The sequence below is a fragment of the Canis lupus genome, chromosome 33, assembly GCF_048164855.1.
Source record: "Canis lupus baileyi chromosome 33, mCanLup2.hap1, whole genome shotgun sequence".
NCBI classification, from domain to species: domain Eukaryota; kingdom Metazoa; phylum Chordata; class Mammalia; order Carnivora; family Canidae; genus Canis; species Canis lupus.
In genome coordinates, this window is record NC_132870.1 from 5784551 (window position 1) to 5802283 (window position 17733).

The window sequence follows — 17733 nt, forward strand, 5'->3', positions numbered from 1 at the left end:
CATCGAAAGATGAATGGATAAAGAAGATGTGGTCTATGTATACAATGGAATATTCCTCAGCCATTAGAAATGACAAATACCCACCATTTGCTTCGACGTGGATGGAACTGGAGGGTATTATGCTGAGTGAAGTAAGTCAATCGGAGAAGGACAAACATTATATGTTCTCATTCATTTGGGGAATATAAATAATAGTGAAAGGGAATAGAAGGGAAGGGAGAAGAAATGTGTGGGAAATATCAGAAAGGGAGACAGAACATAAAGACTCCTAACTCTGGGAAACGAACTAGGGGTGGTGGAAGGGGAGGAGGACGGGGGTGGGGGTGAATGGGTGATGGGCACTGAGGGGGGCACTTGACGGGAGGAGCACTGGGTGTTATTCTGTATATTGGTAAATTGAACACCAATAAAAAATAAATTTATTATAAAAAAAATGGGCAAAATGGACAAGCCATGTAGTGATGGAAATGTTCTGTATTTTGACTGTTCCAGTGTCAGTTTGTTGGGATACTGAACTGTGGTTTTGTATTTGCATTTCCCTTAGGGGAAACATGATCGAGGGTACAAGGGATCTCCAGTATGTCTTTATAAGATCATAGGAGTCAACAATTATCTCAAAATAAAAAGTCTAATTTAAAAAAAAAAAAAAGAACTTTTAGTACCTGACTACCAAATAAATGAGTGTAACAGAAAACAACAGAATTCAGACTAAGGAAGGGTTGTTTTATCAATTTTTATCCAGGAGGCTCCCCCTCTGTTGCTGAATTTCTTTATCTTTTTTTATTTTTTTAAAGGATTTTATTTCTTTATTAGAGAGAGAGAAAGAAGGAGCAGGGGAAGGGGGAGAAGCAGGCACCCCACTGAGCAGGACATGAGGCTCAATCCAGGCAGGTGCTCTGGAATCATGACCTGAGTCCAAGGCAGACACTTAACCGCTTAACCTACTGAGCCACCCTGCCACCCCTTTGTGGCTGAATTTAAACCCCGGTATCTATGAAACCTATTTGTTGTGGCTGAAATTTGGAATCAAACTAAGGTCAGTATTAATCTTAACGTCAAGCATTTAGGTTAATATTAAAACTTATGGATTCACTTGCTTGGTTATTTTTAAGGGTGCCATTCATATACTTGAAATGTAGCTCTCAGTTGTATTAATTTTGAAAATTATGCAGCAGATGTAGGTATTTACCTTCTTTTTGTAATTTTTTAATGTAAGTCCAATGCATGTGTCCTGACTTGGAAGGCCTGAGCATCTCATACACTCTGAGAACGACTTTGATTGAAAATATACGCTATACTCAAAGCAGCTATAAACTACAGCCGTGCGCATTTGCTTCAGTTTCCTGAAATGTGTGTGTACAAGTAAAATTGAAAATGATTTGAAGTAAGCAATAGTAATCAAGAAAGTGTGATATTGGCAAAAGAATAGAAAAAATAAATCAACGGAATAGAATAGAGAGCCAGAAATAGATCCACATAAACATAGTCACTAATCTTTGACAAGAGAGCAAGGCTATATGATGGAGCAAAGATAGTCTTTTCAACAAATGGTACCAGAACAAGTGGACCTCCACATGAGAAAAATGAATCGGGACAGATCTTACATGCTTCACAAAGATTAACTCAAGATAGATAACGGGCCTAAATGTAAAATGCAAAACTATTAATTTCCTAGACGATAATATAAGAGGAAACCTGGATGATCTTTGGTGAGGAGATAACTTTTTAGATATGACACTGAAGGCATGATCCATGAAAGAAATAATTGATAAGCTGGATTTCATTAAAATTAAAAACTTCTTGTCTGTGGAAGATAAAGAGAATGGGAAGACAAGCCCCAGACTGGCAAAATATATTTACGAAAGACACATCTGATATAGGATTGTTGTCCAAAATATGTAAAGAATTCTCAAAATTCAACAATAAGAAAAAAAACCGACCTGTTTAAAAAGTGAGCCAAACACCTTAACAGACACCTCGCCAAAGAAGATACACAGATGGCAAGCGAGCAATGAAAATATGTTCCACATTATACATCAGAGAAAGGCAATTAAAACAAGATACCACTGCACACCGGTTAGAATGCCCCAAATTCAGAACAGTGATGAAACCAACTGCTGACAGAGATGTGGAGCAATAGGAGCTCTCATTCATTGCTTATGGGAATAGTAAATGGTACATCCCTTTGGAAGGTACTTTGGCAATTTCTTATAAAATATACTTTTACCATACAATCCAGCAATCACACTCCTTGGTATTTACCCAAGGGATCTGAAAACTTCTGTCCACAGAAAATCCCACACACAGATGTTTATAGTACCTTTATTTAAAATTGCTGAAATCGATCCCTGGGTGGCGCAGCGGTTTGGCGCCTGCCTTTGGCCCCAGGCCCGATCCTGGAGACCCGGGATCGAATCCCACGTCGGGCTCCCGGTGCATGGAGCCTGCTTCTCCCTCTGCCTATGTCTCTGCCTCTCTCTCTCTGTGACTATCATAAATAAATAAAATTGCTGAAATCTAGAAGCAACCAAGATGTCCTTTAGTAGGTGAATAGATAAATAAACTGGTACATCCAGACCCTGGAATTCTTTCAGTGCTAAAAATAATTACACTATAAACCCATGAAAAGACACAGATGAAATTTAAATGCATGTTACTAAGTGAAAGAAGCCAATCTGAAAAGACTGTATGGAAAGGCAAAATATGGAGATAGTAAAAAGATTAGTGGTTGCCAGGCACTGGGGGAGGGGGATAAATAAGCAGAGCACAGACAATTTTTAGGGCAGTGAAACTATTGTCTGACTCTATGTGATAATGGATACATATTATCATGTTATTCTGTGCTTGTCCAACCCCATGAGAGGTACAACACCAACAGTGAGCCCTGAGGTAAACCATGGACTTTGGGTGATGATCGCGTACATCGATATAGGTTCAACAGTTCTACCGGATGTACCATTCTGGTGGTGGATGTAATAGGGGAGGCTGTGCATGTGTGAGGGCAGAGGGTTTATGGGAAATCTCCGCAACTTTCCCTCAATTTTGCCATGAACCTAAAACTGCTCTAGAAAAAACAAAGTCTTAATAAAATACAATCAATAAATTAAAATGGCTGGAAGGCTATTAGTTTGACATTTAAATATTTAATAGTGATTATCTCTGAATAGTATCCTCCATGGGAGAAAGGGATTCTGTTTTATTCACTGGTTCATCCCTAGTACCTACCATTCCACCTTGCACAAAACAGATGACAATGAATACAGTTTTGAGTCCTTATTGTCAAGTTGCATGCTGTGTGTGTTTTTGTATTTTCTAATTTTTTACAATGAAAATACCTTTATAATAATGAAAGGGAATGTTATTTTCACATTGCTTAATATTCTACTTCTTTTACTTATAAGAGCCACTTTGTCAAGTAGTCTATCCAGAAATTAAAATTTTAAAAAATGTAAGAGGAAGAGGACGTTGTTCCTTGCCTGCTCACACAACTGCTTTCTGAAAGCATTTCCCACCAGGAGCAGGGTGAATTTATGAAAACTGGGCTTGTTGAGACTATGCACAACTCTTCCTGCCAAGCCTGAGTGTTTGAGGTCAATGACTGGGCTGGTATGATGGAATTTCCTTCATAGTAAGATAAAAAGCCAGAATGTGTTGTCTTTCGAAGATAGTAAGCACTTGCTTTTCCTGTTTAATGGGGCCTTGGAGGTCAGGTCCAAATAGACATCTCTATTCAGAAAGATGGATTCTGTTGTGGCAATTTCACACTAATAGGAGGTAAAAACGAATTCCCTCTCCATGTGGGGAAAGGGAGTGAGTACTGAGAGTGGTGGTTCAGATACAGATTTTCGTGACAGGTCGGTCTTGACCGAATCACTTTTGAGTGGGTCAGTGACCACTTCGTGACATCCTTGTGCGATTTTTTTTCCTTTAATTCATTGAAAAAAAATTTTCTGCAAGTGTTGCTCATACATATGAAATAACATTTGTGTAATTATCATTATTTACTTCTAGCCCTGTATTTCAAGCCTTGTTAAACTAGACAACTTAACCCCAGTAGTCAGTTTTGTGTTCTCCAAGAGCTTCTCATGCTAAATATAAGTGCTATTTCCATAGCACTGGTCACTGGCTATGATAGAGTTGGGTATGCTTACTATACCTGGTTCTCCTTTCCTTCCTGGATACATGAGAAGCCTTCCCAGTCTCTGTGAGGCCATGTTGGAAAAAGAGGTGTTCTTACTGGAGAAAGGAGCAAGTCCTAAGCAAACATGAAGAGAGTTATAAATTATCCTTGTTTTCTCCTGTAGTAGCAAACTCTGAAGAATCATGTGGAGGCAACAGCGTCAAAAGATGATGGAGACTTTGTCAATGTGGGTTCCTGAGTGACTAATGGAGCAGAACCTTCTGCTACCCAGCACTGTATATGTGTTGTGTTGAGTCAAACCACTGAAATCTAGAAGTCAATTTGTTATCACGGTATAATGTAGCCTATACTGACTAATATATTGGTTAACACGTTGGAGACATATTTATGCCAAATAAGAGAGGAAACTACACAAATGTAGCAATGTATACATGCCTCATCAGTGTTTCCAGGGATCACCCAGTTTCTGACTGATGAATATGATCTTTCTTCCTGTGCAAGTAACTTAGATCAAGGATGAAATTCATTAATTTATTCAACAAGTTATTTTTTAGCAAGGCACTTTCTAAAAACTGCAAATATAACAGTGAACAAAATAGAGAGCATCCCTGCTCTCACAGAGCTTAGATTCCATGGATCTTAGATTCCAGGGATGAAATAAAAAGTAATTTCAGAAAGTTAAAAATGATAGTATTTCAGAAAAGTTAAAAATGCTACGAACAAAAATATATCAGGCAAGGGGGATAGGGAGATAAAGCATGGGGAAGGGTAGACATACTCCCAGTATTTATGACACCAAGTAAGTCTTCAGTGAATGAGGACCAGAGCATTGGAGCATACCAACCATAATTACATGAACTCTCGGCATTTCTTCAGTTCTTGTCTTGGAGTAGTTTCACACCACACTGTGCAGATGGCCTTGAGGACTTGCCCTATTCCTCCATTGCCTAATGAAGTAGGTGTGGCAGATGCTAACCTCTGAAGAGAAATAGATCAGCCTCCAATAGAGATGTTCCTTAAACTCCTTCTCCGATTGCTCACTGCCTTCTATTCCCAACTGGCATTTGCCGGATTTATTGAATACTGGTTGCATTTTTCCCTCACAAACTTACTCTTGACTCCTGGTACTTAGAGGTGATATTTAAACTCCCCAGTTAACTCTCAATTCCTCCTCAAGGGCATGCCTCATTCCCCAAATTAGAGATGCCAACTGATGTGTGCTCACTTCTACTGTCTTTTGAGGGAAACACTCCCCGTAGCCCCCAGTATCTAAGCAGCTACATTTTATACAGCACAATCCCTTTTATTTCCTTCCTCCTACTCCCATCCAAGCTTCAGATAATTAAGCTAATGGTGAGCACCTGAGCTAAGCTAATCCTTTGGCTTGCTGGTATTAAAGATGAGCTTAGACAACGAAGTTCTCTGTCTCCCAATCTTGAATTAAGTCATGCAGTCAGAGCGTACCAGTTGGTGGTATGAATTGAAGCTTAAAAAATGCCATGAAGCAGAACTGGGTTCATGGCAAGCCAAAAGCATGTGCAATCCAAAATTATGAGGCAGTAGAAACTATGAATAAGCAGAAAAAGCCTCATAGCAAAGAAAGCAAAACAAAGCTACCACTTGGAGATGGGCCCAGAATGAGAAGGAGAAAGGGAAAGAAGGTGAGTGTACTTTATCACCCCCTAGAGTTGTATCATGAAAGCTTTCCAGTTTTAGTCCTAATTAGAGTACTAAATCAACATATATCACCGCAACAATGTTATCCAAACCACCTTGAAAGGGTCAATCAGAAAAGCCTAGTCAACAAACCAAACCCTATAGGCCCTGTCAGCTTTTATGCTTTACCCCACTGCCCTTGGCAACTTGACCATTGTTGAAGGAGGTCATCAAGAGAATGGGACCACTAGTTGACCAAAGAGCTAGACCTAGACAATTGGGAGGCTCCTCACCCTCCCTCTTGTCCTTGGAATATTCTGCCCACTGTTCCCATGGCTGCAGACATTTCAAGGGCACAACCATGAGAGACCAAGGTGTTGTTGAGACCATCTGAGCTATGGACTATGGACTGGGACTGAACCTGAGTAAAGCCTCTACATAAACTGTGATGATTCTGGCAGGCAAGTGCAGAGATCTACTCATTTTGCAGCAGCCTGAGACAAACCTCATGTGTAAATTCCTTTGCTTATAAAACCTGTCACCCACCAATCTGGAGTGGCCTGCCCCTTTCTTTGCTTGGTGAGGAGCATGGTGGGGAGCACCCTCCATGTATGGGGTCCAGTTTCAAATTTCACCCACGGAATTTCTGAGGTTGTGAAACCAACAATCATGCCGAGAAGACTGTTTCATGGCAACTGTGCTAGACACTAAGGACACACAAGAGAGACCTTTACTAATTCCTTCCACCAGAAGGCCAGGTGACAGGCCTGTAAACTACGATTTTTGATGAAATGATAAATGGCAATTGAGATTTTTCAAGTGCAAAGCAAGTATTGAGGATGAAAATTCAAATCAGCAGTCACAGGCAGGGATCAGCATACTGTCTATATGGTCCTCACCCTCAGTGTTTTAAGTTTGTCCTTCTAGGCTCAGTTTCCCTGTTTAGGGCCTACGGGCCTCATGGGACTCAGCACTCTGCCATGAGACCAGACTACTAAGTTGGTGCTTAATGATGCCCCGTCTTGCTCACTAGTGCCCCTGCTCAGGAATTGGACCACGACAGCTATTTTTTCCTCCTCCCTGTTCAGCTTCCAGTGGCTAGAGTTCCTCCCTGAAAAGTCTAATTGTTTACATTAGGTCAGGCAAATATTAACTGAACATCAAAGGACTTCCCACCTCAGAGCCTTAGGCTTGCTGTTCCATCTGCTTAAAACATTCTTTTATTTTTTTCCGCATTCATCCATTCAGCAAATCATGGAGATAAAAAGAAACAGAAGGGGAAAACCTTGAGGCTTTTCCTCATATTTTGCCATCATTCACTCCCTTATTTCCTCCAGGTCTTTGCTTAACAGTCACCCATGACAGCATTACAAGTTAATGGTATATAAGATTACAATTTGCCCATCACTATCTCTTTTTGCCTTATTCTTTTTTCATAGTGCTATGGTCATTTGACACATTTTATAATTATTTTTGTGTTTTTCCCATCCTCCCCACTGGTAGGTAAGCTCTGTAAGAGAGAGACATTGCCAGACATTGCCAATATCTGAGGCACAATTGGCATTTAGTAGGTGCTCAATAAATATTTGTTGAGCGAGGAATGAATTTAGGGAGTCTCCTAGAGGATAAAACCTGTGCTGGATCATAAAGGGTTTTCATGTAAATACAGATGGAGAGGCATTCTAAGCACTGGGAATAGCATTAGCTAAGGATCAAAAGTGAGAAACAAAATGGTGTACAAAGCCACAAAAGTATGAACAAATTAGTATATATATACATATATATATAATATAGCTGAAGTAAGGTGCAGAGCACAGAGTAAGCAGAGGCAAGTCTGGACAGATAGGCCAGATTACATAGAGCTTTACATGCCATACTAAAAAGCATGCGCTTTATTCAGTAGGTAAAATAAGTGTCCATTGAAAAGTACATATACATTAAAAGTATATATTTGAACTCTGTGGTAGGCAGAATTCTAAGGCAGTCCTTCAAATTTCTAGCCCATTGTGTACACATATCTTCTCTCAGTTATTGAATTAAACACTAATTTAGGTGTCACTGTTAGGGATTCTGCAAGTGTAATTTGGGTCCCAAGTCAGTTGACTTTAAGATAAGGAGGGCAGGGGGATCCCTGGGTGGCTCAGCGGTTCAGCGCCTGCCTTTGGCCTGGGGTATGATCCTGGAGACCCGGGATTGAGTCTGCCTTGGGTTCCCGGCATGGAGCCTGCTTCTCCCTCTGCCTGTGTCTCTGCCTCTCTCTCTCTCTCTCTGTCATGAATAAGTAAATAAAATCTTAAAAAAAAAAAAAAAGATAAGGAGGGCAGGGGGATCCCTGGGTGGTGATTTAGCGCCGCCTTCAGAGCAGGGCGTGATCCTGGAGACCCAGGATCGAGTCCCACGTCAGGCTCCCTGCATGGATCCTGCTTCTCCCTCTGCCTGTGTCTCTGCATCTCTCTCTCTTCCTCTCTCTCTGTTTCTATCCCCCCCATCTCTCATGAATAAATAAATAAAACCTTAAAAAAAAGATAAGGAGATTATCCTAGGTGAACCTGACCTAATCAGATGGGCCCTTACAGGGAATTGACCTCTTCCTGGCAAAAGAGATTGTAAGCATGAGATAAAAATGATATGAGGGAGATTCTCCACTGCTGGAAGGAGCCATGTGACAAAAAATGGAAATGGTCTGCAGTTGCTGAGAGTGGTCCCTGGCTGGTAGCCAGCAGGGAAACAAGAACCTCAGTCCATTAACAGAAAGGAACTGAATTCTATCAGTGACCAGAATGAGCTTGGAAGAGGATCTTGAGTTCCAGATGAGAAACAGCCAACCAACACCTTAATTTTAGTATGGTGAGATCCTGAGCAGGGAATCCAGCTACTCCAGAAATGTGAGCTCATAAATTGGTGTGGTTTTATGCTGCTTGTTGAGCGAGGAATGAATGAATGAAACGCTTGGCAGTAGTGTAAATACAGGTAAATAGCAATAGTAAATATAGGTTTCAGCTGGACTGTGTGGAAAACAGCTTGCAGAGGGTTAAGGCTAGAGACAGGGAGACAGTGAGGGGGTAGACACAATCTTCCGATGAAGGATGAAGGATTGCAATGAGGTCTGCCCTGCTGAGCTGACCTCACCACTGCTTTTGAACACTGTACTATAAAGCACCCAGCAACTTGGGAAGGAGCTCCTTTCCCTGGATGGGCTGGCTCCCCCAGCTCCAATGGGTCTAGTCTCAGTTTCCCTGTCTTCCCACCAACATGGGATACTGGCTCCCTACCAGTTTCTTGTTCAAGCCGCCTGAATTATGAAAAGCAGGAATGCTTTTTACCGGTAGCATCCTTCTGGAGGCAGGGACATATAGCAGTAGTTCTCAATCTTGACAGCCTATTAAAATGACTTAAGAAGCTTTGTAAAATATGATATCCAATGTAGCCCCTCACAGATTCCCAATTTACTAGCCGCAGGTATTGTTTTTTATTGTTTTCTCAACTTTCCCTGTGATTCTAATGCACAGCCAAGGTTGAGAGGAGCCAAAATAAAATATACCTCTATAGGACATATGACATAGTAGCAAAATATCGTTCTCTTGTCTATTGTTATAATAGCATTATGAAATCTCCTTCCTCCTCTTCTCTTCCCTTTCCATCTCTACCAATAGGGAAACTATCATCATCATCATCATCATCATCATCATCATCATCATTTTATCATCATTATCATCATGATCATGTAAAATTTTGTTAAATTGACACTTCATTATATAAATGATTTTAGGTAGTTGTTGAGGAAGCAGACCCAAAAAATAATTAAACAAATTGCCCTAAAATCACAAAGCACAATCTCAAACCCATTTTCATGTCTCAAATGCTGTGTTCTCCACACCAACACTGTTCCATAAGATACAATGAAGAGTGTATTGCCACTCCTTACATCAGCCGTCACCTAGTGATCACCACCTGCATTGTCAAGTATGCTTCTGATTTCTTTTTTTTTTTTTAATTTATTTTTTATTGGCGTTCAATTTACTAACATACAGGATAACACCCAGTGCCCGTCACCCATTCACTCCCACCCCCCGCCCTCCTCCCCTTCTACCACCCCTAGTTCGTTTCCCAGAGTTAGCAGTCTTTACGTTCTGTCTCCCTTTCTGATATTCCCCACACATTTCTTCTCCCTTCCCTTATATTCCCTTTCACTATTATTTATATTTCATTTGATCTTTACAATGGTGTCATCTGGTGGGAATAAATGCCTCCATAGTAATAACACTGAGCTTCAGAGTGGTTAAAGAACTGGCCCAGATTCAGACCACTATTACGTGATTAATTATGTATCAAGCTTCTGATTCCAAGTCCAGTATTCCTGATTGTACTTGCATAGATTGTGGAGAAAGTCAGAATATCTTAGGAAAAGATGGAATCCTCCAGTCCAAGTAAACCATAAAAACAATCCCCACTATTTCTTCACATTTCTCTTCCACCACTTGGAGTACTCCTATCAATTCTCCAGATGATTCCAAGCTCTCATTTGCCACCTGAACAAGTACTACAGACTACTTTATAAGAAATCTTGCTAATGACAACAGTGCAGTCCCTACAAGAACAGTGATCCTGACAAGAGATGGTATGACAAAAGCCATATGCATGTACAGGCACAGGTCTACATGTCTGTGATGTAAGGCGGAAACACAAGACATCCAAAACCCAAAAAGTTCACCATGATTATTGTGTTTTTCTTTTTTCTTTTCCTTTCCTTTCCTTTTTTTTCTATTTCTCTCTCTAAATTTCATAAATGAATGTTTAAGATGTAATGTTTTGTAATTAGGAAAAAGTTAACAAATGAGGAGAAAGAAAATGATAGTTTTCAAAATTCCTTTTTTTCTGCCTTATCTATTCCACTGTCACATATTAGCTCCAAATCCCTCCCCTTCAAAATTTATTTGGTATTAGGCCCAAATAAACTGTCCCCTTACTATCACTATATTCATTCTTTATGATCGCAGCTATTCATGTAACTAAATACCTATAAATTGTCATTGGCAATGGAAAGGTAAGTAATATTTTCTCTTTGTCCTCCAGAAACTTGCATCTAGAGTGGGAAATTAATTAATGGGCTATTATTACACAACTTAAGTATTACAATATAAGAAAGAAGCAACTCCTTCCTTCTCCAGTTTTCATCTTGAGAAAAATGTCTTCATTTATCTTGAAAGTCTACACTTCGCAGCTGCTACATTATGGGAAAATTGTCTGGAAACAGCATGTAATATTTATGGGAAGAGATAGAGAAAATGTCAGCAGTGGAAGACTGGACTTAAATTTGTTTGAATAAGAGTAGGGTGACCCTAGCATTTATTGTTCAAGCTTTGAGATATTTTTGAGAATGGAGAGGGATGGCATTAATACTTATCTTGGGACAACAGATATAAAACCAAAACCTTCCAAGAAAACTGGGATATATGTTCACTCTCAATCCTCATAAAGGATTGAGGAGGGGAGTCAAGACTTTTTTCTATTGAGATGACTTTAGAAAATCGAGGGTATTTACTCAGATTTTTCATGTCTGGGTTTTTTGACGATACCGACATAATTTCCATTCATGTGGTTTGCATCATTCCACACATGGACCACTAATTTAATGAGTTTGTCATGTTTATACCAGGACATTTCCACTTGCTCTGCCTTCCTGGGGAGGTCCGAGTTTCTCACTTGCACCCTAGGACATTTCTGCCTAGGAATTTGTTCTGCTGGGTCCTTTGTCTCTGCCACCACATTTCTCACAACAGCAGCTGGGCCTCCCTCAGCCTCCTCGATGTGATTGGCAGAGGCAGGCTCAGTCACAGCTGCAGAGACAAAGGTAAAGGCCCCCTGGAGCTAGCTGGTGGGCAAAGAGCAGGGGCTCCAAGACTTTGTTGCTAGCACAGATTCCTCCGAATTCCTGTGGAATACGATTTAGGGGCATAATGAGGAAGCCCTGTCGTGTTCACCACATGAAGGCTTCATCAGTACAAAATTTCATTCGGCAAATGAACACAGACAGATGCACATTTCCTTCACCGATGAAATATTAAACATGACAGGTGTGTTACCCATCAGGAAGGCTGCATACAAAAATGCATGTGTAACCCACTAGGTCTTCCCCACTCTGCTTCTCCTGCTTGGCTGGGTTTGGGGAGGTAACATTCCTCCTGCCACTCTGTTCAGGTATTCAATTCCAAAAGTTATGGCCAGTGGTATCCTTGGGAAGATCATTTAAAAGCTTTCGGCTTTAAATTAAGAATCCATTAAGATAATAAAATGTTTTCTTCGAGTTTATTGTTATTCTGCCTAAGGGATCTGTGGGGGAACACAAGGTAAAAACTATGGAGAGAAAGATTCCAGTCACTATGGAAACAGATTCATTTATTTTTATGGGCTGATTTCTAATTCCTTTCCCTGGGCAAAGCTCCCACTAACTTCTGATGCTAGGTGATTATACTCATTCAGAGGACATTTTTCTGCTTGAGGTAGTATTTCCCATTTATTTGGGGAGGAGGGTAGCAGGGAAGGTGGGAGCAATACAGAGCCAAGACATATAAGAATATTTTTCCAAAGAGTTGACTCCAATCAGAATAGTCAAGTGAGGGGATCCCTGGTGGCTCAGCGGTTTAGTCCCTGCCTTTGGCCCCAGGGCGCGATCCTGGAGTCCCGGGATAGAGTCCCACATCAGGCTCCAGGCATGGAGCCTGCTTCTCCCTCTTCCTGTGTCTCTGCCTGTCTCTCTCTCTCCCTCTCTCTATCATAAATAAATAAATTAATAAATTAGTAAATAAATAAATCTTTTAAAAAAAAGGAATAGTCAAGTGATTGGAGTGAGGGGACCATATTCAGCATTCACTTCCGTTAGAGGAAAATATAGGTCCCTAATAGCTACTAGCTTGGTATCAATCCTTAAAATATGCAGAATACACAGATGGCAGGGCTCAAGAAGCATACTCCGGCATCTATGGGCTATGTTCAGTCTAGAACCTATTAAATATAACTATATGTAGATATTATCACAAAGGGTGGCATTCTTTAGGAACCACGATTTATTTCATGTCAATTATTTTTAACTACTATTTGCAGAGCTTACATTCTTTAATGGAATGTCAAATTCTGTCTCCTATGAGCAGTATATTTGTGGATAAGTCACAGTGTCACCACTTCCCCTATTGGTAAAATGGCAATAGTGATATATGGCAACTTCCAGGAACAAAAGAGCATTGTGATTAATATCTGCTATTATGCTGAACTCTTGCCTTGAAAAGTGTTGGGAATATAAATAGCATGCTGATGATTTAACTCAATCTGCTTTCAGAGATTCTGTGTGCTTGTTTGTTTGCATCAAAATGGCATCATGCCTAGTCATTCAATGAGCTATGCAATCCCACAAACTGTGAGGATGATCAATTGCAGATCTTTGCATCAGAATTTGTTCAAGGCTATGGAATGCAGACTGGAAAAGTACATGCAGAACTGGTAGAAAGATCAGTAGAGGAATTCACTCATCAGGTCTGACTGAATATCTACCACTCCCCTTTCAGACGACTCAGACATTAACCATCAATCCTGGAAAGCCATTGGGGCAAAGCCAGTGAAATAATGACTCAGCAAGTTGGGGTTCAGGTAAAGTTCAATGCCGTGTGTGTGTGTGTGTGTGTGTGTGTGTGTGTGTGGATATGGGTGTACAAAGGTCATGGGTGTGCTGAAAGGTTCCCCTGAGTGCAGTAAAATGTTCCCTACCTAATCCTTAGTACAGAGATTAGGCTTTAATAATTGGCTTTTCAATGCCTGAATGTTGTGTTTTCATATTGCCAAACATTTGATCATGAGACATCTAGATGTTTGACCAAATTCTTCATCACTATGTTTGACACATGTGCTACTATTTGTTTATTGCACTGCAAATATGCACAAAGCTCTTCAGGGGATTGTTTGTCCCCTGTTACCTGCCTCATGTTCAGAGGACTCTAAATGATAATGAAGGCAGGATGTAGAGGTAAGTAAAAATATGTATAAGAGAAGACTAAATAAGTAAACCTGGGATGGAAAAGTACATGGTGTAATATTTTACACTCCAAGGGCAATTTCCAAAGCAGGGCAGGGAAGGCAATGTGTGTTTGAGGGTTTTGGTAAAAGCATCAATATCCCTCTGAATTAGAAACAACTAGAAATACATATAAGAGAACTATGGAGCAATGACACACTGAAATCTTCATTTTAAGTCAATAACCTTATATTGAGAGATATATGCAAGGTACTATGCAGAGGGTCCATGACCACAATGACTTTATAGCCTGGTGGAGGATACAAACATAAAAACAATACAACCTTGGAAAGAGGAAGGGAGAAGGAGGTGCCTAAAATGATGCCAAGATTCTTATTTGAATGACTAGCAAGAAATATGGGAGAATGAACAGTTAAATGTTGGTAAATTGAACGCCAATAAAAAATATTTTTTTCAAATATTACAAGAGAAACATGTATTTACTCCTCTTCACCACTGTCCCAACCAGCGACACAATACTAACAGTCTGCTGAATATCCTTCCACTTCTTTCCTCACGTTCATTTAAGCACACAAACACATAGACACATACAGGGTTTCTTTTTTAATTTTCATTTTGTTAGTATAATAATTAAATAATATTATACATATTTCTTTGCAAGTTGCTTTTTGACTTCAGAATACATGGACTACGTTTCACATCAAATAGCTGCAGAATAGCTATAATTCATAGTCATCTATTCTCCTCTAATGGACATTCAGGTCATTGCCAAGTTCCCACCACTAAAAACAATAAATATCCTTACACCTGTACTCTTATATAGAGATGTACTATGATTTCAGTAAGATGGAACCCAAAGTGAAATAGCTGGGTTAAAGGGTATATGTATTTTCCATTGTGACTGAGTCTTCCTGATTTTATTTTCAAAGAATGTGAAGCAAATTTTACTCTAGCAACAATAAATGGACATTTTTAGTGATGATGAGCAATTGTGAGAATTGGGAGCCTGGGAGGTGCCAGGAGAGAAAGGGAAGCATAGCTTTATTTGATTTTTGACATGCCTGCTAAACATCTATGTTGATACCCAGAAGGCAGTGAGATGCTTAGCACTGACCCTAAAAGATCCAATCAAATGTGAGTGAGGACATAGGAGTAGATAGAAGCACTCTGGGGAAGAGAGTGGAGCAGAGAAGAGGATGACTATAGATTCCAACATAGTTCCCCCATCACAGAGCTGAGTGGAAAAACTAAGAATCAGCAAAGGAGGCTGAGGATACAGGGAGGACAGAAGCAGAAAGTATACAGACTAAGAAAGCAGGAGGAAGGGCCAATTGACAGTTTTGAGAAGCAGGGTCATGGCTCTGGTGCCCAAAGCTGAGTGAGACCTTCAACCATAGTGACCTGGACGTTCTCTTCTTACACTTTATAGTTGGGGCACAGACATGAGAGTGCCGCTTCCAGATTTTATTTTATTTTTTAAATTTTATCTGTGTCCGTTCTTAGGAAAGGAGTAATATAGATCCATTAAATATACTTTCCTCCAAACAGCATCACAGGCATCCCAGCTATCGATGTTCATGTCCCTACCCCGCAGGAAGGATGTCCTTCAGTGAAGCTGCCGATGAGTTGGAAAAATGAACATGTTTGAGTTTCATCTCGTTCCCCCTCCCTGTGCCCTTTTCGTGAAAGAAGTGCTGGCAATCACAGAACAAAAGGCCCTAAATCATTCACTGAGCAGAAAAACTGCCTCTAAATTATCAGAAGCTGATTACATCGTGCTGACAGACACAGGCTACAATGCCGAAATCTTGCTGTCATCAGCTTCTCTCTCCGGACAATGGAAATAGAGTCCTCACCTGCCTATCATCAAAAGTCCTCCTGATGACAACCTCTAAAGATGTCTCTGCAGCACGTCTGTGTAATTATCTATAGCATATACCTCGTGACATTATCTGACGTTTGCGGAGGGGATTCAGGACAGGAAGTGGCCCTGTCATAAATGGGCACATATATCCACACTTAAAATATTTAACCTCTGGGAACACTTACAACCCCCTCTCTACCCATTCATTTCCTTTATTTAGTGATGATCCACCCTGTTAATGGAGCCACCTATTTGGGGGACACTTCAGAAAAGAACAGCCATTTCATAATATCACTAGGCCGTATCAGTGCAGGCCTGAGAGTACGTGTGGAGGAAGGCGAGCTTTTCAACTCTGACTTCATGGAGTCAGGAGACACAGGGGTATCAAATGCTGCTCCTCAGGTTTTTAGGAGGATGATGTTTGCACAACAGTGATAAAAGCTATCCTGGGAATTGCAAATTCGATTTGACTTACAGCAGTCACTCTTGCCTCTGGAGACTGGGAGGATTTGAGCTGCAGAAAAAAAACAAAAACAAAACAAAACAAAAAAAACAAAAAAACACCCAACTCTTTGCATTGCCTGGAAATGAGTGTGGATTGACAAAATGAAATGGCACAGTAGACTGGCAGATAGACAATAATTGCAGCAGTCAGGCGACCAGGGTCGGTCTACCCCAGAGCAGAAAATTATCATTTTGATTATGTTCAGGAGGATCTATTCATGAGTACAGGTTTCCTGGTTGAGTCAGACTGAATATTTTTCTGGATTTAAAAAACAAAATTTGGGTAAGGATAAACAAAGGTAAATTCTTTGACCCAAAGCATTTTCAAACATTTATGCTTGATGAAGAACAGTCCTAAAGGGGAAAAAACAAAAAGGCTTCCCATCATATCACAGATCACTTACACATGTAACATGGCAGAGGTCCTATTCCACTTTTTGGCTAAGAGGCCAAGTGTTCTCCTCTGCACACACACACCCCTGTCATGCCTGAGCCTTCTTTTCCTCATGCTTTCTCGGGCTACGTGGCTCACCCCAGGTGACAGAGAACACTGTTTCTGTAAGAATGAGGAAGTGACAGGACTGTGGGGAGGGAGAGCAGTGATGCTTTTGCATGAGGCAACCAGTAGCTCATCAGACTGTGGATTCAGAGAGACCTGAGTTCAAATTCCATCTCAGCCAGTTATGAGGTGTGTGGCCTTGGGCAAGTTATATAACATTTGTTTCCTATGCGTGAAGTAGGGAAAATAAAACCCAAGTCTTCAAAGTGTGGTAAACATCAGAGAAAAAAAAATAAACAAATAAATGAACCCATACATATACATGTTTAATGCTACTGGCACATAGTAGGCACCATCGCAATGTGATAATTATGTTGAGAATCTCTCTAATCTTATTAAAAATGCCTGAGTTGTTGACTATGTAGTCAACTAGTTTTCTATAATGTTAAGTGCCAAAAGCATTACTAAAGAAATACTCTTTTTCCATTGTTTTTTTTTTTTTTTTCTCATGAAGCCCACAAGTTTTTTCCTCTTGAGTCACTTGGAGGGTTTGGGGTTGTGAACTGCATTAGACCCACGTTAGGTTCTAGTTTAATTGCACTGAGGTTAGAGGAAATCAGGAAGCCCTTTCTAATTTCTTAAGTGGCCTGAGGAATGAGGAACCTACCTTATGATAATTTGTGTTACTTGTTCTATGGGTCCTGCCATAGGACCACAAATTCCTTGCCAGCTCTCTCATGAGAATCCCTACCACCATACTCCATCAGTGTCTCCCTAGCCAAGCTGAGTTCATGCCCCCAATTTAGAGCTGGCCTACCAGAGGATACCAATCATGAGGTCTGGTTGTGACCAGAGGACTGGACCTAGGGAGAGGTACCTACCTGAGCCACTCTTGAAATAGCAAGAGCCAGAAGAGTGAGCCCAGGCCACCCTCTCCACATTCACAAACATCTGTGTAGCGCCTGATCTCTCCCAGGCTCTGAGTTAGGCATCAGGAGCAGAGTGATGAACAAGCCATGATCCCTTAGTGTCTAATAAGTGGTACA

The 17733-nt window shown here is 40.5% G+C and overlaps 1 protein-coding gene across 20 annotated transcripts in view; it reads right to left on the reverse strand.

Moving 5' to 3' along the window:
* Positions 1–17733, reverse strand: part of RASGEF1B (RasGEF domain family member 1B) — a 545064-nt gene that overhangs the window by 184864 nt on the left and 342467 nt on the right. For 11 of the 20 annotated variants that reach the window (XM_072809882.1, XM_072809877.1, XM_072809881.1 and 8 more), the window contains one exon: positions 4157–4255. The exons of the other annotated variants lie outside the window; for them this stretch is intronic. The gene's annotated coding sequence lies outside the window, so the exon portion shown is untranslated. The remainder of the gene's footprint in view (positions 1–4156; positions 4256–17733) is intronic. 20 annotated transcript variants of the gene reach the window in all.